At 40.0% G+C, this 26,326-nt stretch overlaps 1 protein-coding gene across 5 annotated transcripts in view; it reads left to right on the top strand.

Moving 5' to 3' along the window:
- Positions 1–17,105: 17,105 nt before the first annotated feature.
- The window catches only part of PCMTD1 (protein-L-isoaspartate (D-aspartate) O-methyltransferase domain containing 1), a 45,482-nt gene continuing 36,261 nt past the window's right edge, over positions 17,106–26,326 (top strand). The window contains exons 1-2 of one of the 5 annotated variants that reach the window (XM_051609373.1): positions 17,268–17,359; positions 19,398–19,514. The gene's annotated coding sequence lies outside the window, so the exon portion shown is untranslated. Of the gene's footprint in view, positions 17,360–17,943; positions 17,963–18,799; positions 18,959–19,397; positions 19,515–26,326 lie in introns of those variants that run through there. The other 4 variants (XM_051609370.1, XM_051609376.1, XM_051609372.1 and 1 more) reach the window with 4 other exon arrangements.

Here is a 26,326-nt window from a genome sequence, read left to right as displayed (position 1 = left end):
GGGACAACCTCTTTTCACTTGTGCCCTTTGATAAGATGACGGGCAACGGACTCAAACTCGAGCACAGGAAGTTCCACCTTAACATGAGGAAGAACTTCTTTACTGTGAGTGTTATGGAGCACTGGAACAGGTTCCCCAGAGAGGCTGCAGAGTCTCCTTCTCTGGAGACTTTCAAGACCTGTCTGGATGCCTTTCTGAGGCATCTGCCCTAGTTGTGTGTGGTTTTTTTGGTCCTGCTCCAGCAGGGGGGTTGGACTGTATGATCTTTGGAGGTCCCTTCCAACCCCTAATATTCTGTGATTCTGTAATTTTATACAACTGTTTTCAAGGTGTGAGATGTAACTGTATTGACTTATTTAATCACGGACCACAGAAAAATAAAATACAGGTAAAATGCTCTTTTTTTAAAGTGTAGCAACTGTTTTATCCTCACCTATCACAAAAATATTTTGGAGGTTGTGAAGTATTTTTTTCTACCAATTATGAGATCAATAAACAGTAGAACTTACTGTAGAGCTAGAAATAATATTCTTTAAAATTTACAAAGATAAAATCAAGTAGCCTTCAGAGATAAGGCTTTTTAGGATTTTCTCCAAAATCTCTCTCTGTCCAAAATCACTACATCCTTTTTTTTTTTTTTTTTTCTTTTCCCCTTTAGTCAGAAGACTCATTTTCTTTGCAAAAATGTTTTTTCTACCTGGGACAAATGTGTAGAAACAGATTTACTGAGAAGAATTCTGACACTTTCCTGGCAACTGGCAGTGATGTCTGGTGAAAGTAGCTAAATTTTGCTGTAGAAGAAATTTACAAAAACTCATGAAAACAGCTTTTGAACTCATCCAAATCTCATCTCCCTAAAGACAAATCTGAATAGAAATGTCAGGATTATAATTTTTTATTCACTTCCAGAACCTCATTTGGTATATTGCCTATACAGTTTAATATCAAATTTTTTTTGGGGGGGGGTTGGTTTGGTTGGGGTTGTTTGGTTTGGTTTGGTTTTTTAATGGAAAAAGCACTGACTTTTAAGTGCTGGTTGTATTTTTCCTTTTAAAGCTGCCTAAACTGGATACCTATCATATACTTTCACCAGGAGACTGTTTTGCTTCTAAGGATTTCAACTTGAATTTTCCAAAATTTGGTAAGATCTATCAAAGAATGAAAAAAAATAAATAAAAAAAAGACAAGTGTCCCTGTTTTGCCAAACTTCTCATAATCAGACACAAGCAAGTAAAAAGGGTTCGAAGAAAAGCTAAGAGTTCTGTCTCTGCCTGTCATGTAGTACATCTCACTGCCTTCACCCTGTAAGGAATGTAAGGCTTGTGGTACAAAACCTACCAGATGACATCTCCAGTATTTTGGCCTCCTTACAGTAACTGAAAACGTGTTCTGCTCAGAGGAGCCTAGCAATACCACAAGCTGGGTCCTTTTGCTATATAGTCACATTTTTTCTTTTATTTTGGTGAGTGGTCCAGTAACGAAAAGAAAGTCAAAGAGTAATCTGCATCCAATAGAGCAGCATGACAGGGACTTTAAACTGTGCATACCTAACAAAACTAATCTTCAGTGCAATGCTTTTAATATCCCCTGTCTTAATAGTTCATCTCCTAAATGAACTTTAGAAGCCTTTCATTTAAATTCTTCATGGGTATAACCTGTTAAAAGGTGCTTCAGATGACAGCTTAATAAAGGCTGATCTTGTGAAAGCAGAACAGAACAAGATGACAAGAAATTAAGAGTACTATTCTTGGTTTTCCCTTTTTTTCCTAATTCTAAGAAATTTGTTTAACCTTGCTGTGCTTCATTGTACTTTATATAAAATAAGGATAATGATACATGCCTATTCTACAGAGTTCTGGGAAAACAATTATCTTTACATTGAAAAGCTATGGAAATGAAAAGTATCATTACTTTACTGTCATTTAATTGTATTAAAAATTATCCTTCAACTTCCATTAAAGCCTTTGGTATTAAATATAACAAGAGTGGGCAGAAGTAATGAATATCATAGTTCTTTATTTTCTCTATGGGTAAAGTTATTTACTTGTACAAATTGATTGGCACATCTAAGTCGTTTTAGAGAAACAGAGACTCTCTTCTCTTTGAAGGAGGAAGAATCCTTATCAAATTCATATCACCTGTTTACTTTGGGTTTTCCCCAGCCATTTGGTAGTGTTTCAGGTCTGGAAGCCTTTTTGGTTTTGCTAGCATTACAAAGCTGGTCTAGTAATTACACTGTGAAGAAAAATTATCTAAAAATAAGCTAAAGAAATCAAGCTCTCTGGTGTTAATGTCCCAGAATGGAGGAGAACAACATTATGATGCTGACTAAACACAAATCTCTCTGCAGCTTTTTAATAAGCTTTCTGCAATACAGTTTTGACATAAATAAGGTGTTTCAGATAATTTTTTTAAAATATGAAGCTTATTTTAACACGTATCCTACGTCCCACTGAATATTAGTAACAAGTAGGAGCAGTGTGACATACCTCCCTCCTCTCTTTGTGCTGACTAATGACTGTGTTTCTGAAAGCAACTCCAGCGAAATCAGAAGAGTTCTCAGCAGAGAGAGTACTACATCAATATCAGAAGGTCAGAAGCTATTTGATCTATTAAACTGGAGCATTGTGGTAGTTGAGCTACACAGGTGAGACAGACTAATAAAACATTCCATATTCACTAAGAATTTTCACTCTATTATTAGGCAGAGGAAACAATGAAGATTTTGGATGTTACTGACCTTTGAAAAATTCCACCTTCAGGTGTTACTGACTTCCTGTGACCCTTGCAAAAGCAAACACACAAAAAAATGTGCAAGAATAGTCCTAAGAATATTTAGAGGGTGCTTAAATAATAATAATCAAGGAAGAACTTCACCAGAGCTAATTTAATTTTTACTTTTTTTATATATTTGTATTTATAAAGTCTTTATGGTTTCAGATCAAATGTAGATATTGAGTAAGTTAGTTTGAAATTTTGGAAACTGGTTATAGCAGGTCAAATTTATATTCTAGCATACTGGAAGGTTTACATCATGTCTTACTAAGAAAGGAATTGGCATTATTTGAATGCTGGGTCTTTTTCTTTCTGTGAAATGAAGTGCATATTGACTCTCTTCCTTTAAATTTCTTCACACATTACAGTCCCCTGCAGCTCTGAGTCACAAATCAAGCACTTATTACAGTCAGGACTCTCAGTACCTGATCGTGTTTTGATTCCCAAGTTCTGACTGAGATAAATGATGTCGCTCTTCTGCACCAGCTAAATTAGTTTTACAAAGCCACACAAACACTATATCCATTTACTTACTTTGTTTCTGTTGCAGAAAACTGGTTAGGCCATGACAAAAGAAATTAATTCTAGCATTTGAAGTCAGTCAGCGACTGAATTAAATGAATGTTCTGTAAACTTCTCTTATATTTAATCACTAGAACAAAGACGAGCTGTTATCTTCTGAAATGATCCTTCCTGGCTGCAGGGTAGAAAGTAAAAATAAAAAAAGGCAATACATTGACTTTATTAATGTCAGTGATAGCAAAGGTAGTAGCAAATTAAAGGCCACGAAAAAAGCCTCAGGGTCACTTGACTACATGAACTTGGAACAGCAGTGTATCCACGTTACAAAAGCAATGAAGCTACACAGACAGTCAAGGTCTAACGGGTTCTAAGGAAGAAATTTCACATACATTTTTAAGGATCTGGGATAAAGTTGGACTGAAAAATGTCTAAGGCTGCTTCTGTGTCATAACAGAAAGGAAAAAATCCTAAATTAGAATCCAAGAAAGTGTGTAATTTGTAAAATTATTCAGAACAGCTCTTAGATGTCTAAGATGCATCTTTCATTGTGGCTTTCTAAAATCTGTTTCTAGTGAACTCTTCCAGAAAATGAGATGTTTCTACCCTCTCCTCCTCACAGCTGAGCTTCTGGAAATTACTGCAATTCCTTTTTCCTTTATAATCCTAAATATTCCTCTAAAAATTCTGGCAAATTTGGAAGGTAAAAACTATAATAAAAAATATAAAGACCTATGCAGTAGCCTTCATGCAATTATATTTTTTTATAATGTTAAAAGGTGAGTATGAACAAAGTGGAGCGTGAATTAATAGTCTTAGCTGTGTGGGGTCTTTCTCTTTTGTATATATATTTTATATATATCTGTGTAATTTTACCCTTATTACAGACTTATATGAAGAAACCCTATGAAACCAGATGGATACCAAATAATTTCATGTGTCACGGAAGTTTTACTTACTTGTTTATTTACATTTTGCATAGTCTCTAGTGGCTTCTACTGCCATAAAGACTTGAAACCATTTGGATGTTACTCTGTTTGTAGGTATTAATCATTGCTATCTTGCTATTATATGCCAAAAATATAAGTGGCTTTATTCACATGAATTAAAACACAGTGAGAGAAAGTATCAGTTACCTCCTTAGAGACAGGAAAGCTCTTGAGTTTTATTTCCTCTTCGGCAGCATAAGCCCTCTTCCTAGAGAACAAGTGTTAAATCAGCAGAACTTTGCAATACTGACTACTTAGAACCCAAAGTGAGATTTAATTGTAAAATTTATTCATTGATCTAAGTTGACACTGGTACAAGCTAAATATGCATGTTTACCTGCCACAGATAGATTTACCTGTAATCTAGAGTATGCTTGGAGTTCTACTTTTTCAATAGGAAATGCCATTTACAATAGTAAATGGCACAGACACAACTGAATATTAGCTAGATACAGACTTTAAAAACAGGAAAGCCAACAGAAATAATTAGTGGGCATTCTCCGATATTAACACATTGCTGCTTATACACAGTAAAACATTTTCACAAGCGCAGATTCTGATCAATTATATCCTAAAAAATGCAAAAAAGCACAGCAATTGAGGTAAATACAGTTAATCCCTTCGGGAGGAAAACCAGGTCTCTATTATTCTTGCATTTTTCCCTGCTTCAGTAGCAGTGTAGTAAGTCATACAGAGGCAAACTTAGCATATAAAATAAAAAACGGTATTAATTTTCTTTAATATACTGAGATTTTAGTTGTTTCTGGATCAGATTCTGCCACTGTTGTAACATAGGGCATGATGTTGAGAGAACACTTTTTCTACCTGAGTCCAGTACAGACTCTCTTGCTGTTGAAAGGCTCAACACACACACAAGAAATGCCATGTAGGTATACCCTCACACTTGCATGCACTCCCATTATTTTACTTGAGAAGTTGAACCATTTAGCAGAGTAATTTTCACACTATAAAAAACAACAAATAAATCTTCTCTCTCATACCTAGGTTTTCTTCAATGTATTTTTTCTTTTCATGTAATTGCATTAAAAAATCAGAAAGAGATGAAGTGAAACAGTTAAAGGCATTAATTCCCTATGAAGATTATAACTTTTTTTATTGCCAAATACTGGATTGTTTAGTTTTTCTTATTTCTTTCGGTTAATAGAAAGTTGGAAACTGGCAGGAATCAGGATGAGACAATCTTTCACATGATTTAAAGGATGGAGACTTAGGCACTTACTCAGACCTTCTGAGTACAAAATGCTCAGTCCTGTAGTTACATGTAAGAATGGGTTGGCTTTAACAAGACCTTCCACTATTATCAATAAACAGAAAGGGGAAAACACTAGGCTTTGGCATTTAATCAAGGCTTAACACAATCACTGGTCTGATTACTTGTCCTTGCCTTGCACCTTACGATATATGCATTAGGCCAAATAAAACAAATTAGAAAGATCACAACTCTATTTCTTATTACAACAGTTAGCCATATAATTTTTACAAGAGACCGAATGCCTACCCACTGTAACCTGAAACAATCAGAAGCTTTATAAATTGGCATAACTTAACTATAACTGATCAGTGCAGTCCTAATCTGGTTATTACACCCTGCACTCCTGTACTCACTACAAAGTTTGGCCTGCCAAGTGATGTCATGGAACCTTTCTATTTGGGCTTAGTCAGCTGAAAAACTCGATGTCAGGGCTGAATGCACCAACAGTCTGTAACGGCCCTGAGGAGCCCCACCTGGGACCTCCTGTCAATGGCCCCAGAGGATCCATTTAGCCTCAGGTTTCTCTATGCTGTAGGTGTATCTACCATCACCACCCCTGCAATGCTGTTTGGATTTCCTGGATTCACCTTAGATCTGGCTTGTTGCTTTGCTTTTGCCTTGTGATCCCTGGACTGTTCATGTGATCTGTTGCTGTCACCACCCTGCTTTGCTCATCCAGCTCAGGTGCTAGTGAACTGTCCCCTGGCAATGTGAGCACTGCTCATCCTGTGCTGTGGATGCTCTCAGCTCTTGGTTCACATTAACCTCAGAGTTCTGCTCTTGCTCCTCATCCCTGGTACTCAGTACTCATCATTCCTACCAAAAGTGAATCTCTCTTAGGAATGAGGCACCTGAAAGCACACAGCGTATCATGCAAATAGGTATGCATGGAGGAGCCCAAGTCTCACTACCAGCATACTTAGAAGATCTGCCTTCAGTATATTTTTTCTTTCTCTTCCTTCTTTAGCTGCTCTTGTTTTTCAGAACCTTTCTAAAATGTGCTAGTGAAGCTTCCTCCATGATGCAGACACTATGGTCTAGCTGTCCTTCAATCTCTATGGCTTTTTATGAGAACATCTGAAAGCAGGAAATACCTTGCAGTAAGTTCTAGAAGAAACAGCTGCAGAAATGGCCAAAGAGAGATTTGTGTTTGGAAAAAAAAAAATATTAAAATACTGCTTTGTTTTGCACTATTCTCATAAGCTATTTTATGCAACCTTCTGTAACTCTTAGATCCTAGTTTCATGTCACAGCCTTTCTTCTCTCTCTCTTATCCTTTGTTTTCTGCCTTGTTCTTTTATCCATCTTTCTTCATGCTTCACTTTCAACTTCCCCTAACTACCTTTACATGCATTAGCTTGCAAAATTAACATAATACTTGCTACTGCCACATAGTTCACTCATATGCATATTGTTCCCCATATCCATATTAAATGGATTAACTGCAATAGTAGTATCTTACCTAGCTAACCAACTCACAATTTTTACCTTTCTCACCATTGCTTCAAGAATCCGAGGAATAAAAAAGGAGAGAATATTTAGGACACTTAATTTCTTCTACTATGTACTGAACAGTGTGTTGTCCAACTACAGATGAGGGATTCTACGAAAGCACCTTAATTAATTGGCTGAGAACAGACCTGTCCCAGAGACCCTTTACATCTCTCCTAAAAATCTAGTTTTGTGTAACCTACTGAATTATGTGCTTCTCAGACACAGTTAAGAACTTTCACTTTTACTGCCCCAGCTATCTGCAGATGTTCCAAGGACTTAACAATAGTCAACTGCATAATCCAAAAAGCAAAATCAAGAAAAAAAAAAGAAAAGAAAGAAAGAAAAAAAAAAGGTGTAAAACCTCTGCCAAATTTGGAGAGAAATATCAACTGCTTTTTTGGAAACCATCAAGAGCTTGGAGGAGGCTAGAAGAAAAGAGTATGTTCTGTTAGAAGACCTTTAAAAAGCAATCTGCATGTTGAATATTAAGCACAAGAGGCTTAACTGAAAAGTAAAATTGCTAAAAGAAAATTGGTTCCATCCTGACTCAAACCAGGACAGTCTGTTAGTTCTAATGTATTCTTTCTCCATGTTTCATAAAAATTACTTACAATATAGAAAATTATATCCTACGAACTTTAAAAAAAAACAAACAAAAACAACAAACCTTAATTTTAATGATCTCTATACAAAATATTACTGTTTCCTTTGCTTTTTGGTAGCCTGTTGGTAAAGGACATTTTTATACCACTCAAAAGAAGACTAAATTAATGTTTCCAAAAACTTAATCCTACCAATTAAAATATTTAAAATCTCTTAGGAAAGAATAATATAAAGTTAACTTTCTTATTTAGCCAAAATATTAAATGTGTTAGAAATGAGACTAGAGACATTTGGATTTTTGACATATTTACAACTGGCAGCCAGCTGTCCTCATCTTTCCTACTTAAAGACAAAAGCAGCATGTAAGAAATATGTACCTAACAGATTGTCACTCTCAGTGGATGGTTGTTCTTGAAAGCCTCTCAAAGTATTACACATAGGACAGATGACTATCAGTAAGAGGACTAATGATAGTGTATTATCAGCCCATTTACAGAAGAGGTTCTGCAAGTTAAATGTTAAGTCCTGGAAAAATAAATCACATACTGTTCCATGTTTGAGTAACAAAATCAAGCAAATTACCAAAATGTATTAATTTCAGCATAATTTTTTTGCTATTATTTAAGACAAAAAATACAGTAACTTCCTTTTAACATGACTCAGTCAAGGGAAGCTCATAAACTGGCTTCTAACTATTAATCACGGTGGCATATAATTTTTCTCAGTTTGGAGGACTGTGCTACTTCTAAAGAAAATAGCAATATAAACTTAGAAAAACACCCTATTGAATTAAACAAAGGATGACACAAAGAGTCTTGTTGTTGACTCACTGTCAGTTACAGCCAGAAACAAATCCACATATTTCCATGGTGAACATCTCGTGCTTGCAGCTTACAATCAGTGAGTAGGACAGAGGTGATAATACATGTCACTTTATGTTGACACATTCATTTTGTATCCTAATATACCTCTGAGAAAGTTACAAGTAGTTGAAAGCAGAAACACCGGAGGAAGACATTTTTCCCATCATGGGTCATGGAAAGAAAAGTAATGTGAGTAGGTATCTATAACCTTTTGAAAGAGAAGAATGGCTTACTATGCCATAATAATTGCAAAATATCAGTACAGATGAATAGGTTACTTCCGTATATAAAAACTAAAATACAAACACTTGGTACCAAATGATAAATATTTTTTTTTTAAACATTTGATTGTGTGACTAGATTTTATTTAATAGTATGTCAACCGTTACCTAGATGTGATCAGTTTATAAACAACGTTTGGTGACTACAGGCCACTTGAACCCTTCTATTGCTGCAATCTCAGGCTTGTTCTTAACAGAAGAAAAAAACATGGAGGCACAATCAGTAAATGGAAAAGCAATCTTAAGAAGGCTGCAGTTAATCATGAGAGAGACAACCCTGAGACCACTGTCTATGGCCACAGATTTAATTTAATTTCTAAATCAATTTCAGTAATTTTCATCTTTATGTTTTTATATATAATTTGTAGCATCTGTTTTCAATGTTTTAAAATATGAACTGAACATAACTTATGTTCTAACAGTTAAAATAATACTTCTGGCTCTGTGCCACCCTTTGCCCGCAGCCAGCAGCACTCCAACAAGCCAACTCCAGGGCGCCTGAGAGTGCTAACGCTGCTCTTAATAGAGGATTTCATGGCAAGGGAAAAAAAGTCTTCTGCACCTTCCTAACAAGAGGTATGCACATATATCACTTTTGATAACTATCAATGCTATCCCTGCTTACTCAGGGCAACAAAAGAAAAATTTCTGCAACTGTTGTATCGCATTTCATTTGATAAGCCATATATGAGTTGTGATCACTTAAATGGGGCATGAGAGCTGGGATGCATGGATAGATTACAGGCATCTCAAATAAACGCATGTGACTTGAATCCCCAAAACATTTTAATTGGAACTGATTATTTGTGCTTCAGAGGAGCACAATTGTAATCCACAACCTGTGTAATACTGTTCAACTGCTTAATGCAATGCATCTCCAAGAAGAGTGTACTTCAAAATCTACAGCAATGAAATTCTCTATTCCTAAAAATTACAAATGCCTTATCAAGGTTGCAGTGCCAACTGTCTCTCTGAAGGGGCCAAGAAAGAGACAAGAGTGTGCAGTACTAAAAGAAACTGAAGTGGCAAAGAAGTCTTAAAGACCAGTAGGAATATTCTGTGAAGTAACCTGGCACACAGACATGGCCTTAAGTAAATTATGATTTACTCCTTTTAAAGATGCCTTTTTCAATCAACAAGTTCTGGAGCTTTTTGGAGATGTTACTGTGACTTAAATCTTGATTAACAACCAACCACTTTCTCTAAAACCATTATGCCACAATTGACCCAAACTGTAGATTAAGAAGGCCAAACATGCAGAGACACCAGAGCTTGCATACAAAGACCTTACCAGTCTTACAGGTGAAATCTTTCAAGTCTCACCTGTCAAAGCAACACCATACAAATGTGACTAAACCACTTCCAGAGCCAGGCCACACCTGAAAGCAGTGAAGCTGCATTCCAGTTTCAGAGGTCCACATCAACAGCATACTGAGCCAGCTGGATGTTTCACTGCTCATTGAAACTGTGGGTTATGATGTGTCGTGTGACTGCGCAGGCAGACGAGTCAGTTACAGCTTAACTATCGGCTTCACTGGGTCGGTGCTGTATGTGCAACTGAACAGACTCAGCCTGGGTTTGGCACCCTGTGGGGGCTGTGCCAGTTCCTTTCCTGGGAACTTGAACACTATTTACTAGAAATCTTTGGAAAAGGTATGCTGGGGTACAGATGAGAGCCACTGAAAGTACACTCCATCTATCTGGGAGCGAAGAATGGAAAAATAAAATACAAGTATGACAGGCAGGCCGAACACTAAAGATAAAAGAAACTGCTTTCCAGCAGTCATTTCATTATGTTTCTCTTTGTGCTACTTTTTCAATAGTACAGTATTTTTTTGCTCTGAGACAAGGTGTTAATGTGGGCAGACCAGGCCTGCAAGACAGGAGAAAGCCACTGTAGCACTTCTCCATTTCAGAGCTCTCTTTCTGCAACAGGCTACACCAATGACAACCAATGTCAACAGTGTGAAGTACGTGCTTCCGGTATCCAATTGCCAGAAGTAATATCTACCATAGGGTGTAGAGCACAATATTGGAAACCTGTAACTGCTACTTCTACAGCACATGCTTTTTGTGTTCTACACCCATAAAACCAGGTAGTCAAAGCTACTCAAGAAAGAAAATCCACCAAAAATAAAGGAAAAGAAAGAAGATAATGAAAAAAAATAAAAAGACAAAGAAAGAGCTCGGTGCATATATTGTATGAAGGCAAAAACATCAGGAAAATATCAATGAGAAGTTATCCGAAACAGACGTAGTACATTAACTACAATTTTAAAATGCATTATAATTAAAGATGAAAGAGCAGAATGAGACTAGATTGGAGGAAGGAAGTCGAGTAAGATTGTGGAAACTAGAGAAAAAAATGAGTCACATGTAAAACAAATGAGAAACAGGATGTTAGACAAAGACTCACCAGATGTTGGAAGTTTTATAAAAGTATATGACTGTTCAGTGCAGTTACTGCACTAATGCAGTTACTGCATAATACAATACCACATACATTTTGCAGAATAGAAGGAAAGCCACAGCTTCTGATCTTCTTATCAGTCTAAATATTGGACTAAGGCTAAGTTCAGAAAGCAATGAATTCTTCTCATCCTACTCATGGCTGCTGCCAGTGAAACTCTGTCCAATTCTTCAGCTCCAACATTTTTAGTTTCTAATGACTGGGCTACATTGGCCATGTCCCTCTCATGAAAATAATAAAAGAAACAGAAACAGCAACTACCATTAACTCTGAAAACTCTGGTCCTACCAGAGAAAAATTATTTGTTCCTGCTTCATTGGCATAATGGAAGATGATGGGTATTTTCAATGCGTAAAAATATGCGAAAAAAAAATATGCAAGAATTTACAATATTTAATCTTTCACAATTATTTTATTCAGTTGAACCACTAACAATTCAAATTATTTGCTAGATTAGAAATTTATAATATTAAAATTTCTCAGAGTTGCTTTAAAAATTAGTTTCAATTTTTGCCTGCCTATGATGTAATACCAGGTACTACTTGTATCATCCCACTCAAGCCAGTTAAGCTGCATATATAGAGAGGGTCTATGCTTTAAACAGAAATTGAACCTTAGCTTTATGGATCAGGTTATCTATTTATATTTCCACATTTTGATTGTAAAATATTCTACACTGGTTCATCACTATTTTACTACTACTCTATTGGGGCATTTTTTTACATGGCCTTTCCAGACGACATGGAGATACAACACTACATCCTCTTTTATTTTTTTATTTAATTTTATGGCCTTCAAAAAGCATCAGTTGAAAAACTCAGGTAGAAGTAAATTCCAATAAAGAATGGATTATGATAATTTAGATCTCAGAGCCAACATCAGTTACTTCTTAATTATATTTTCTGAAGCTGACTTTATATACTATTTACAACAAATGTGGTTGAAAAAGTTAAGTGCTGACATTCAGAACACATATTCAGATGTTTGTCAGCAGTGAAAACAAATGGCAACTAACCCACAGAACAGTAAATATCCATAATTAAAACAGCTACATTAGTATTTGTTTTGATGTCTTTGCACACAATGTCTTTTTCACCCATCTAACAAAAGGGAAAGAATGAAAAATTACCAGAAAAAAACCTTATTTCATTAACTACAGAAAGAAGTAGAATCAGGAGATTACCACTTTTTCACAATGCTAGGAAGTTATTAATATTTTCTAAAAAGTTGCGTCAACATTCAAACACATGCACCACAATGTGAAGTAACTGTGGAGCACCTCTGCCATGAGGACAGGGTTAAAGAGTTGGGGATGTTCAGCCTGGAGAAGAAAAGGCTCCAGGGAGACCTAATAGTGGCCTTCCAGTACCTGAAGGGGCTACAGGAAAGATGAGGAGGGGCTTTTCACCAGAGAGGGCAGTGACAGGACAAGGGGTAATGGTTTTAAACTGGAAGAGGGGAGATTTAGGTTAGACATCAGGAAAAAATTCTTCACTGTGAGAGCCAAAAGGTGCTGGAATAGGTTGCCCAGGGAGGTTGTGGAAGCCTCCTCCCTGGAGGTGTTTCAGGTCAGGTTGGATGAGGCATTGTGCAGCCTGGTCTAGTGTGAGGTGTCCCTGCTCATAGCAGGGAGGTTGTAACCTGATGATCTTTAAGATCCTTTCTAACCTTAACCATTCTATGATTCTATGAAACAGGTGTAGGTCTCATACCCTTCTCCTTGAATTAACTTTTCATAGCTATACAAGGGAGCAAAGAAATTATTACTGGGTATGAATAAAAAAATTAAGAAATTACAAAATCCAACAAAATGGTATACTGTTATAACTTTATTAAAATTAGACTGTATTGTGGAACATAAATATTTTAAACACTGTCCGCTACAGCTCTGACAAAAATTTTACAAGCTTAATCTTTATTTGATTACCAAAATGACACGTATCTCTAAAAATAAAACTTAAAAAAAAATACTTGTTTTATACATATACTTCCTGTAGCATTTGAAAATATTTAAAAATGCTTATTCAGTGACATAGAACATAAAGTTGAAACTGACTCAAATTAAGCCAATTTAAATGCAGGGACATGTAAATGGTTTTCATTAATCTGAGATGTGAAAAAAATATAAACAGTGTCAATTATACATTATTTGTTAGTTCTATGTTCAACAAGGGCAACTGTAAGAGTTTTGTATCTGGGGAAGAACAACCCCATGTACCAGTACAGGTTGGGGGCTGACCTGCTGGAGAGCAGTGTAGGTGAAAGGGACCTGGGGGTCCTGGTGGACAGGAGGATGACCATGAGCCAGCAATGTGCCCTTGTGGCTAAGAAGGCCAATGGCATCCTGTGGTGCATTAGAAAGGGTGTGGTTAGTAGGTCAAGAGAGGTTCTCCTCCCTCTCTATCCTGCCTTGGTGAGGCCGCATCTGGAGTATTGTGTCCAGTTCTGGGCCCCTCAGTTCAAGAAGGACAGGGAACTGCTTGAAAGAGTCCAGCGCAGAGCCACAAAGATGATTAAGGGAGTGGAACATCTCCCTTATGAGGAAAGGCTGAGGGAGCTGGGTCTCTTTAGTTTGGAGAAAAGGAGACTGAGGGGGGACCTCATCAATGTTTACAAATACGTAAAGGGTGAGTGTCAAGAAGATGGAGTTAAGCTTTTTTTCAGTGATGACCAGTGATAGGACAAGGAGTAATGGATGCAAATTGGAGCATAGGAGGTTCAAGGTGAATATCAGAAAAAAATTTTTTACTGTGAGAGTGACAGAGCACTGGAACAGGCTGCCCAGAGAGGTTGTGGAGTCTCCTTCACTGGAGACATTCAAAACCCTCCTGGACATGTTCCTGTGTGATGTACTCTAGGTGATCCTGCTCTGGCAGGGGGGTTGGACAAGATGATCTTTCGAGGTCCCTTCCAACCCCTAGGATTCTATAATTCTATTAATGGAATTTGCACCACTCTACTTTTAAGCTAATGCCATTTTAAGGAAGGCCAAAATACTGTTTTAGTCTAAAGAACAACTTTTTTCTATATAAATAAGAAATAAAATATACCTTACTACTCAACATATATGACATCAGCTTTATTTGGCAAAGTTTTCATTATAAATTGCTGTGCATACCTGATTTTCTTTTCAGTATAGTAACAATTAAGACCAAATACTTAACCTTATTTTTTCTAGTAGCAAATTTCAAATAATCTAAAGAATGGCAGTCTTGAGTACATATTTTTCAATATATACTTCACCAGCTGCACAGAATAAAGACAAACTGGAATCTTCCACCTAATTCAGACTTTCTGTATTTGCATGATCATGAAAAAATAACATAGTATCAGAAAGAAATGAAGTACAAAGAATAAATAGTGGTTAAATATGCAGAGACAGTAAAAAAAACCACCAAACTTTGGCAGAATAACGAAGTTCTGGGGAGCATGTTAACCTACACAACCTATTGTTTTATGAAGGTGAAAGAATGTTCACTGTGCTTCAATCAAGAAGAGCTCCACATGAGTTTTGAACTCAGCTAACTTACACAGAGCTTTGACAGGCCTGTCGTCTAAAAGCTGAGATATATTTTTTTGAGAATATTAACTTACACTCAAATGAAAAGTTATGCACATCTCACATATAAAATAATGGGGCAATAAGTATCTTACACAACAAGGTGAAGAAGCTACACACTGAAACAGAAAATATGTACCTTACTTCTGGTTTGATGACAGACGACATGAGTTAAGAGCAGATTTGAAGAATCATACATGCTTGAGCAGAATTTTCTGCTAGACCTGAATGCTGAAGCTTCTTTTAAGCTCTGAAAGAAGACAGCAGAATGACTTTCTGAACTGGATGTCCATGTGTGCTATAAATGGAAGAACATGGTATTGGTTCAAGCATAACATAGAAAAAAAGGGAAAACGATATCTGAAAAATTTCCTTAAAATTAAGTCAGTAAATATGGCCATAACTTCTGTCCTGAGTGAATACTGATTAAGTGCAATTTGTCTGACAGGAAATTAGTATGTGTTGGTCATGCATCAAAAGATCTAGGATGTGATGGAAAGATAGGGAATAAAAATCAGGAAACCATCACACATGCAATAAGCAAGAAATTATGCACACTTGCTACAGCTGCCTAAAACTTCTCAATAAGAAAAATATTCAATACAAGCAAACATTATTTAAATTTACTATCAGGGCAAGCCATATTATTTATTTCTCCTCCCCTCCACTTCTCTCATGCAAGGGTTCATCAGTTACAGCAGTAATAATATGGCCGTTTCTAGCACTTTTTGAATCCCTCAGTCCAAATAACAAAAGACAGAATTGTTGGCCAGTGGTAGCCTAGCAGAAACTCTCCCTCTTATGTTGCCAAATTCCTCCACCTCAGTTGTTGCCATGTATGACCACTGTGAGATGCAGGTATTAACTAATTCCACCCCTCAACAGAGTAATACTCACTGCAGGCTTCTTACCAGACACATTTTGGTGTCCAGACTTGGAAATCCTGTTCCACCAGTACTCAGACTTTGTCTAAAGCTCAAAACTTTATGTCTCTCAGCTGCATTTCACAAAACTCTCCATGCTTAAACCACTCCAGAATAAATTATTATTGTAAATGTCACCGAGTTACCTAAATTGCTGTTTTTATTGTTACATCCACTCTAGATCTTCAGGTTTCCATATCCAGCAGCCTGAAAACATAAACACTACACCTTTTGTCAGATTATTTGGTGAATATCAACTTACTGCTCCACAAACATGACTGTCAACCATTTTCTGATACTCCACTGTTTCTCATTCTTTTCCTTAATGACAAACTGATTAGCCAAGTTACTGCAATTCCTAACACCTGTGCATTTTCCATTCTTCAAAATGCCAGAAGCAGCCTACTTTCCTCCGACTCCTGAAACGTCACGTCAAATCTCCAGTCTCCACTGAAACCCAACATGAGACTTCACTTGAGACCAGGCCTCAGAATGATCGAATAACTTTGAATCACCTTGGACGTCACCACTGGGGGCCCAGGCTGTCTTGACCTCCACTTACTCCTAATTGTTCAATTCCACAGTACTTCCTCCTCGCCCGAATTCCTCTTGAGCTTTCTCTGGGATCTCTCTTCCTCCCTGTGGTTTTTCAAACTATCTCATCTTGCCGAGCACCGGCACCACCAGAGCCTGAAGCCGGTTCTCTGGGCAGGAGGCGGTGCCACTTGCTGACTCCCCTTCGGAGAGGCCCTGCACGAAGGGGATCTGAGGAGGCGCCGGCCACCCCCTTGGCGCTGCTCGTTGCAAGGCGAAAACGCCATAAAATCAGGAGGCCCGGTAAAGCAGCGCAGTTTCGGATGGGCATCGGGCACCTTGAGCATTTTTTTAACAACCAGGCCGGAGATGTCCTCCTTCGCCCTTCGGCGCCGCTGCTGCTGCTGCTGCTCCTCCCCCAGCGGCCTGCCCCGGCCCCCCGCGTGCCCCTGCTCTGCCAGAGCCGCTCCGGCTTTCCTTCCTCGGCGGCTCCCGGGAGACAAGCGGGCCGCCTGCCAGAGGCCGCGGGGACACGGCCCGACCCGGCCCCGGGAGGAGGTTTCCAGCCCGGGGGGGGGAAGGGAGAGCCGGGGACCGGGCGCTCGCGCGGGGACCGGAGTCCCCACCACCCCAAGCGACTGGTGACGAGGCCGCGGACGCCGGCCTCCCATTGGCTGCCGGGCTGGCCAAGGGCGGCCAATGAGGGCTGGGAGCGGGGCCCGCCTCCACCCTCCCCCTTTCCAGCCGCCCCGTGGCGCGGAGGGGGTTTGGCCGCCCGCGGAGGCAGGGTCACGTGACCCTGTGTTTACATCCTCTCAGCTGTTGCGGCCCCTCCCCCCGTCTCACACCGGCACCAACGGCCGCCGCGACCCGCGGGCCCCGCGACGTACGAGCCCGGCGGCGGGTGACGCCGCGGGCACGTCTTCCTCCCTTGGCGCCGGCTCTCGCTCCCTCAGTGATCACCCCCACTGCGCTCCGGCCGGGCGACTGGAGCGCTTTTCCGCCTGTGTTTCCCCCCCCCTGCCCGGTCTCGCCGCTACTGCCCCGTTCAGGGTCCGGGGCCCGCTGCAGAACGGGTGAGTGCCCCTGGGGAGAAAAGGAGGAGGCCGGGGGGCGGGAGGGGGAGGAGGGGGTACAACTGCCGTCCTCGTCCGCGCTGTGCGGCGTGGATGCCGCCGTCGGGCGGCCGGGAGGGTGAGTTGCTGTGGGGAAGGGGCAGGGGGGAGCGCGGGCCCTCTGCCCCTCTCGCCTCCCCGGGCGCTCCGGGTCCCATTGTCCGTTGGCCCTGCACGCAGGCGCGCGCCCGGCCGGAGCGCGGGGGGGTGCGGGGGGAGGTTGTTTTCCCGCAGCTGGGACAGGGCGAAGGCGACTGCTGGTCGCGGCTGCGGGGAGGGACAGGACCGGGAGACTCTGCATGCGCCCTCGGCAGCCCATTCCTCCTCCTCCTCTGCCCGATTCACCCCCCTTTCGCCCCCTTTTCCCGTGTCCTTTCTCCCACTGCGTAATAAATAATCTCTGCCAAAAAGGGGTGGGAGGAGAGGTGGTTGATGTAGCTGCCCTGAGCCCGGGGCAGGTGTGAGGGGACGGGGATTTAAGGGGGTGTAGGAGGGAGGGACTCGGACGGGAACAAGAGAGAAGGTTCCAGCCTTGAGATCCAGGCGAGTGGTGGTAAAGGCAAGGTGAGGGCAACGCTGGTCTCCCGCAGTGGCTCTGCGGCCTGCCTTCTCCCTGTCACGGCTGGGTTGTTTTTTTGCCTTTGACGAAATGCAGGGAGAACGGGAGCTTACATTTCATATTTTTGCCTTCTTCCTCGAGCCCTTATAGCCTCAGGGTCTTGTGGGTGCTGCGTCTTGCAGGCCGAGAGGTTTTGGGGAAGGCAAAAGAGGGTGTCAGACAACATTTTGTTTTGTTTCAAGAAAAACCTCTTAGCTAAGACAGGATATGTCTCCTATCGGGATACGAGGTGGTGTGGCAGCAGCGAAAGGAAAATACCTTGTTTACATAAATGAAGCGTGTAAAATGCCCAGTAACTTCGCTTTTTGCCCCGTGAGCCAGGGCGGGTGGGTGGCGGTAGGAATCGGTGAGCGTCCATGGCGGCAGCCGGGAGGGACGGTGGAGGTGGCCGCTGTCCCCAGTTCGCCATCAACGCACATTTTGTCTCTGTTTACATTGTGGTCTCTGTTTTGGCTGGGAGCAGTGTAAGGGGGAGGAGCAGGAACTCACTCCGGGGCAGCCACCTCCTCCCCTCTCTGTTTTCTTTGTTGTTATCAGTTTGGGGGAGACGTCCTGGGGTCACGTCTGCCTGTAGCTGAGCTGCGGTCAGGGGTTTATGTGATTCCATCTCGGCCCAAAACCTTGGGCCTTCTTCTGCTGTGCGTGTGCAGGTCTTGTCCGTCCTCCGTCTTCGCCCTCCTCCCCCTGCCTTCGCAGTTGTCAGCGACTCGCAGTGAAGTTGGAGGAAGGGGAAGGGAGGGCGGAGGGGGGAAGGAATCTTGGCATTTATTTGATACGCAGTCAGCAGCTTGGGCCTGCTTTGTGCAGCCCTGTCGTCTTTGACAGCAAAAAGGAAAAAAGAAAAATCTCATATGGTGGAAGCGGGGTGCGTGTGTGTGTTAATTTTTCCTGGTGGAAGACGAAGGGAAACTTTTAGAGTCTGCACTGGAGACGAAATTGAGGTACTGAACTATTGGCAATGTGTGGAGAATGCTTATGTCTTGGCAGTACTTAGCAGTGCCCATGTAGCCACTTTTCTCCTATTGGGTGTTTTTTACTTCTGTCAAATAAGTCAAGAACAGTTGAATTGCAGATTTTAGCATGGCATTAAGTTGTTAGTTTGTTGTTTTGTTTTTCTTTCTGGTGATGAGTAAAAGTTTAAGACACACACACAAAAGAGACACAGGTAAGGCTAGTTGCACTTCAGTGAGTTAATGAAGTTGCCCAATCCCTCTTGGCCATATGTCCACTGTATTGTAGAGAATGCTTCTAAGATGTAAGATGCAAAAACTCTAATGCTTAAAGGTAGTAAATTATGAGAGTGTGTTGTGAGAATTCCTTTGTAACCATAATTCTCTATTCTTGCAAATAAATTGTGTGATACATTTTTTTCCCCCACAGGACCCTTATCTTACTCTGAACAGACCACCTCTGGAAGAAACAGGCATAGATAAATGGAGCTGTCTTCTGCAGAACTCCTGTCTGACTTGTTGGGAAACTGAAAAATATTTTGGATATGTAGGTGAACAAATGTGTGAAAGATCTGTTGGTATTTATCTGACTTTGTATCAACAAATCAAATAATAGGAATCACAGAAGTACATGAATGAGATCAGAGAGCCACAATGAGGGAGATGGATGCTTAGACAGATGTTCCTTACAACAGTGTCCCTCAGAAATGCAAGGAAAAACAATTAGATTTTGTTTGGAGGTCTGCAGTGGGGAGAATGTCACGAAGTCACAGAAACAGAAAAAAAATATGTAATATTGGACAGCCCTGGATAATCAAATGTTATCACTGAGTCTGTGAGCGGTTCTTTCCCTGCAAAATCTCCAGTCTTCATTTCAGAATTCTTTCTGCCGCTCCTACTTGGCTTTCTCTCTGGGTTTTATTCATCCAGTCTGAGACTTCATGTTGTGACTTGCTTTAGATACTTGACCAGCCAGTTTCAATTTTACAGTACTCTTATAAATAAATTTATGAAATCTTGCCATTTTTATAGTCTCTATCTTAGCAGATTGGTGATTTTTGTTGCCTAGTCTTCTGTTTGCCTCTCAGTGACTGCCCCAAGCTGCAGCAGCTCATTTTGAAGAGGCTTCTGCCTAATGGGAGACTAAGAATAGGACCTGGTTGCAAGACGTGTTGTAGTTTTCCGTGCCTGTGCTGCACCATACCAGAGCAGTCACTTGGCTGTGTTTCTGTAAACTTGAAGTGCAGTTGCTTTGAGAGAGCATGTATTCTGAAGCTAAAGGCAGGCTTAAGCATGATGCCAGTGCAGTTGGAAGTCTCTGAAGTCCGTGTTGGCTGTCACTTCTGGGTTTTTAGGCAAACTTGAAACAAAAAACAGTTACACAGAGATCAAATTTGAAGTTCCTACTGCAAGACATTGTTAGTAATACAGGGGTTTGTTGTTTTTTTTTTTGCAAAGATGCTCCCAAAACTCAATATAGTCAAGGTAATTTTTTCATTTCAAAAACGTATGTGCCAGGAAAGTTTTAGGAGTTCCCCAAAACAAATGCATTAAAACAGCAATTCTGAAATAATTGAGCAGTATAGGAATGCTCATCTCAGTCTTAGCACATGGAGAGAAACAGCTGAGAGTACAGTCATTGTTTCTAGATGAGAAGTGTCTTTACACATACCTGTTGTTTTTATTTCCTGCTTTGTCCCCATTTTCAGCAGGAATGTCTCGAAGATCTGCTGTTTTGCTCTGAACTGAAAGTGTTGCTCTGTACTGATAATTAATTAGTTCTCTGTGTAAGAAAAGTGCCTTGAAGTCTATGGTACATGGCAGTCGAATGCAAACATCATAGAATGTTATTTTGTTTATTTTATTTATTAGAATGTAAATTCCTTAAAGCAAAAGCACAAGTAATAGATGTGCCATCTTGTTTTGCAAATGAATAATCAGGTATGTGACTGGCCTGAAGGCATGTGAGGTATCTTCCTGAAGGGTCAGAAGCTGGAGCTGAATGCTTCAGCTTCTCTAACCAAGGAGTCTGGATTTTTTTTGATGGAGAATTCTTTTTGTGTATCTGCTTTGCAGAATTGTCATCACAGTGTTACTTTTTTTTTTTTTTCTTATATTGAGTTCTAAGGAGTAAAGTGAAGTAGTTTATATTAAGTATTGCAGGTATAATTACATTAAAACATCAGGAAATAACTGCTGTGCTCCAGTTCCTTTGGGACCTGTTTGTATGCAGTGGATGTTAATGGGAGCCTTCGGGTCTGCTTAATGCAACCTATTAAAACAGTTGCTGCTGCTAGCTTAAGGAAGTTGGGCTGGACTTGAAGATAAGATAGAATTTATAGCAGTTTAGGATGCTGAGTATTATTTTTTGCAGGACTGAAACATTAGCTGGCTGCCATTCTAAATAGTGTTAGCTGTCTGTCATTCTTGTTTTGGTACATCATGTGGACTTCATGTTTTGGAATTAGTGTTGCTACTTTGAAGTTGACAGTGATGTTAACTCATCCTAAGGAGCTTGAAATCCTGTCAAATGTAATTGTGGGGATTCTTCTAAGCGTACTCCTGATTAGAAGCTTATTGGAAACCTTGAAATTAAGAAGTAAAATAGAAGAAAACTGGAAGTAAAGATTTATTTAAAGATGACAGATAGTCCTAAGAAACTGATTTCTTAAAACAAGAGGTACTGGAAGTTATCTAGAGAGCAACTGTGCCATCCATTATACATGTGACTGCAACTGATATGTGACTTATTTCTCAGTGAAATTTATCTGCCCTTTAAATTGAAGTGGAAAAATACAAATTGTATCTTGTTCTGAAGAGAAAATAAGGGTTTAGAAGTCATAATAGAACAGTTAAAAAAAAAAAAAAAGAGAAAACGCCGAACTTCACTGTCTTAAAACAGTTTAGGGGTGACATCAGGAGCCACTGTGGTAAGTCTCAGGCTACAGGTTCTAGTGTGGAGGAGTTCTAGAGTGACTGTGGAGCTGGAGCTAACTGCTCTTCTGGTTAGAGGGCTGTCTTGTGGCAGAAAAAGAGTAGGATCCCACTGCTTAGAAGATGAAAGCTAATTTTGGAGTCTGTCTTTGTTTTGTATATTGTTTAGCAGAGAAAGGATATAAAGGTCTAATCTGTTACAGGGGCAGATAATTGAGTTCTATGAGTTTCATGGAGCTGGAGATGCTGCAAGTGTTGTTAAGGAGATATAAAATATTGAGGCTTAGAACTTCCCTCAAGTGTTGAATTTCACTCCCGATTTTCTCCAGATAGTATTTGCACAGCATACAGTTGCAAAAACAAATTCTGAATTTGGATTTGCATTGGTTTATGATGTAAAATAAGGCAAATAGAATAAATGTTTAAAAACTTGAGGAAACAATCCAGAGCTTGCCAACAAAAACTTAAAATTTGGTTTAAAAACTGATTTAAAAACTAACAGGCTTAGAGCAAGTGGTTTGCTAGCAACGTGGGATGTTTGGAATCCTATGGGATGGACATTTCTATGAAGGTGTTGTAGGGCATCTTGTCAGCATGGAGCTGCTAGATATGAGATGCGGTTTACTGAAGGCCGAATTCTTCTGAAGTTAAAAGAAGATGGCAAGCAGGATAAATTTAAGTAGAGGTAGCTGAGCAGTTAGAGGAGGAAGTCTTTGTCTTGCATTATAACATGCATGCTTTACTGGTGTTTATATACACACATGCACAAGGAATATGTGCATAACCAGTTGTGTAGCAGCACAGTGACTGTGAACAGGATCTCTGTCCTGAGAGTTCTTAGAACCTGGTGATGACAGACTGCACCAGTTCTAGTTAAAAGTCAGGTGTCTTCAGGTTTGTTGTTTTGGTCTCTCTTCTTAGGAGACTTTTGGCTGGTGATGCCTTAACTTTTATCTGGTTGCTTTTCCAGTTTCCAAATGTTGACTTCATTTCAAAGGACGTGTCCCTGAGCTTGATGTGGTTTCTGCTTTGTCTTAAATCACACAAACAGCAGCTCTTCTTGCAAGGAAGCAAGGACAGGATGTGGGCAGAAGAGTTTTCTGTTGTGTTACTTCACACTAATTGTTACCATATAATTGGCCAAGTAGTCTATAGTTAGCATGAGCGCTTAAAATGGCACTAGGGTTCTGTGTTTAAGCACCTGAGTCACATAGCAAGTATCAAAGGCTTGGTGTTACTATTACAAAAACATTTTCTTTGCATGCTTTCTAAATAGATAGTGCTTATTAAAGCTGTCAGTAATAATGATTATTTCTTCCTTTTTAAAAAAAAAAAAAGCTTGTTAAAGTCTTAAATGCTAGGTGCAAATTTCTAATGCCAAGCAATCTTGAAAACTATTTTCAGGACAAATAGCAACAATTTTGTGATAATGGGTCTTGTTCCACCAGGAGGCATCTGACTGTCATTGGGAACATTTTTTTTTCTTTTCTTTTGTAGACATCAGCTGGGAAAAAAAAGTTTTTATAGATGTAGTGGTAGGGGTTGGAGTCAAGTCAGAGTTCTTATACAATAATAGTTTAAGATATAGTGAAAGGCAGTAGACAATAATATAGTAAACACAAAATACATGTGCTCCTGAACGTAATTATTAAAAAAAAAATTGTTATCAGGTCCTGTTTTCTTCCGGATATAAGGGAACTAAATTTCAAAGAGAGCATCTCAGAAATTACCTTACTTGATTCATAGTTCACATATTTATTTATTTTTTCAAGTGTCAAAAAAGCTACTTCTCCAGAAAGATATACCTGCATTAATGTATGGCTTCCATAAGTCAAGTGATAAAGTTATTGGAAAATTATGGTAATAGTCAGCTAGTGAGTCAAATCCAGCCATTAAGGTGCCTGTGGTGCCCCTGTCCCAAACAAAACGCTTGATTTCCTATAAATGGTTGTTTTAACATTGAAAGAGGACTTACAGCCATGTGGTTGGGACAGAACGAGAAGTGGTTACTATTCTGAGAATTTCTGTTATTTCTGTAGCAAATGTTTTCAGTGGATATTCAGGAATTACCATGTGGTTTTCTTGACACATACTTGAAAGAAAAAGCCGAGTAATACTCCTCAACCCAGTCAGGACCACTGGTGCTGTGTAATGGTCTGTGTATGTTGAAGTTAGAAGAGAGTTGGAGCCACTCTTCTGGTAATCGTATTTTCAGCGCAGTTCTTCTTGCATGATAGGTATGGTTAAAATGTGTGCAAGTTAGCAGTTTTGAATGAACTCTGAAGTTCATTAAAGGAGATTATTAATTTCAGCAAACAAAAAAATGAGGTTAATACTCCTGCAGTAGTAATAATTTCAAGTAATCAGGGAAGTTGTATTTCTAGTATGACAGCAGTTTGCCATTAAAGAATTTGATTTCTATCCAAAATACTTTTCCTGAGACCCATAAACTTCTTGTTTATTCTTATTGTTCATGTTGGATTCTGGCAGATGGGACTGTGGTGGCTCTGATGCTGGGGCATACGACCCTGCTATTTCCTTGCAAAACTCTACCCTTGTGAGAATTAACTGTGATTTTTTTTTTTTTCCATCCAGTGCAGACACCTGCTCTCCAGTTTCTTAAGCTTTGCAGCGTTCTTCCTTCACAAAACTCTAAATTTGGCATTATACAGTCAGGAGGTCAGTGAAACCGGAAGAACACAGAAAAATTTGAATTGCTGACTTACGTTGAGTGGACAGTTACAACATTACAAATCCCATAGGCTTTAGTCTCTTCTTATTTACTTGAGTTAATTATGTATTCCTTATGACTAAGACTCATTACTGCTGAGTTTCTGAGATTCTTTGATGTTTTCTGGAGTAACTCAATTGTCAGAAAATGTCATTATAGGATTTGACTTCTCCATTCAGGGATGGTCTTGATAAACTGGAGTTCATGATGCAACTACAGCAGGTTATGTGACACTAGCAGCCTCTTGTGTTTGCATCTATAAACTACACTTCTCTCCGGTGAAAACCCTGTGTTTTACATGACTGAAAAAAATACGGGTGGGGTTGTAAGGATGAATATACATTTATGCTGTGCAAGTGCACAGCTGCTGCATCAAGCCATGGTGGGGTCTCAGCATCCATTTGGTGAAATAGTTGTATGGATATCTCGAAATGGTCACTGTCACTAAAGCTATCCCAGATGCTCCAAATCCCTTCTAGACCACATCTGCTGTTGTTTGTACTTTAAGTAGGACTTTGGAGCTGTCTTTGCAACAGTACTAGATTCATACCTGTAGACAGAAAAACAACAGTGCAGAAACATTTTCAAGTTAAAAAATGTGCTTATGTAATTTAGTTTTGACTTTAAAAGAAGTCCCAAAAGGAGTTTTGTTCAAGTATTTCTAATTTGTAGTTTAGGCATGTATGGCTCAGTTCCAGACACTAGCAAGGCTAAGCATGTATTTTCAGTAGCAAAGAAGCACACAGATTCAGCATGTGTGAGTACATAGTTGGCCACCACATCAATACGGAAAATGCGGGACTAATGCAAGCACAAAAACAGCGCCATTGTCTTTACCCTGTTGCTCTTCTGAATGGTGAAGCTGTACGTCTGCTAGTGGCAAACAGATGCATGTATATAGTATGGATCCTTGCAGTTACTGTGTTTAGACACCCATTCTGCTCTGAAGCTGGCTCTTGGATCTATTTCCCATTGCCTCTTGCACACCCACACTCATGTTCAGGCACCCTCCAAACACCACAGGTTTTCCAGTAGCTTGCTTGGACCTCCCTTTTCCTCCAGCAGTCAACTCCTTCAGTTGTTTCAGTCAGTATGCCCCATCCCTGGTTCCCAGGCCATGCTGCTAGTTTGCTGGCTTGGTACTCCCTGTGATTGCACCCTGACCTGCAAAACTTCACTCTCTCTTTTGATGGCACCACAGACCCATGGGCCCATGTGGTCCGTAGTCTGACTCTACTTGTCAGGTAGACATGCATGCATACTGAGTAGAGCCCCAGAAAGAGTAACAAAAGGAGATTAATGAGTAGACAGGACAGACAATGGTGGTCTGGGGCAGAGCACAGCTAGATACACATAGTGACCTGCAACCTCTTCACAGGTGACCTATGCCTCTTGTTGCTGTAGACCTAGTTTTCCCCTTGCTGTTCCTCCCCAAGCCACCTCGGTCGGTTCCCCACTTTTGCTTCTTCCCCTAAACATGCTATGACAGAACATGAGCAGTCTCCAAGTTCCTTTCCTCTGCATTCTGTGGCAAATCTGGTAGCCCTGTAAGCAGTCATACCTCTCAGTCTGAAAAGTGCCACAGAAAGGCCTGGTGGTGATGGGGATTTGGAGAATGCAGATGGTTCTCCTAAGACAGCCCTGGGCGCAGCTGAGTCAAGGGTGTTTAGGTGGGTTTCCCTATCTGCAGGTGT

This window comes from Apus apus, chromosome 2, assembly GCF_020740795.1.
Source record: "Apus apus isolate bApuApu2 chromosome 2, bApuApu2.pri.cur, whole genome shotgun sequence".
Lineage (NCBI taxonomy): Eukaryota > Metazoa > Chordata > Aves > Apodiformes > Apodidae > Apus > Apus apus.
The sequence above is the reverse complement of the archived record's forward strand: the minus strand, read 5'-3'. Positions and strand labels throughout refer to the sequence as shown.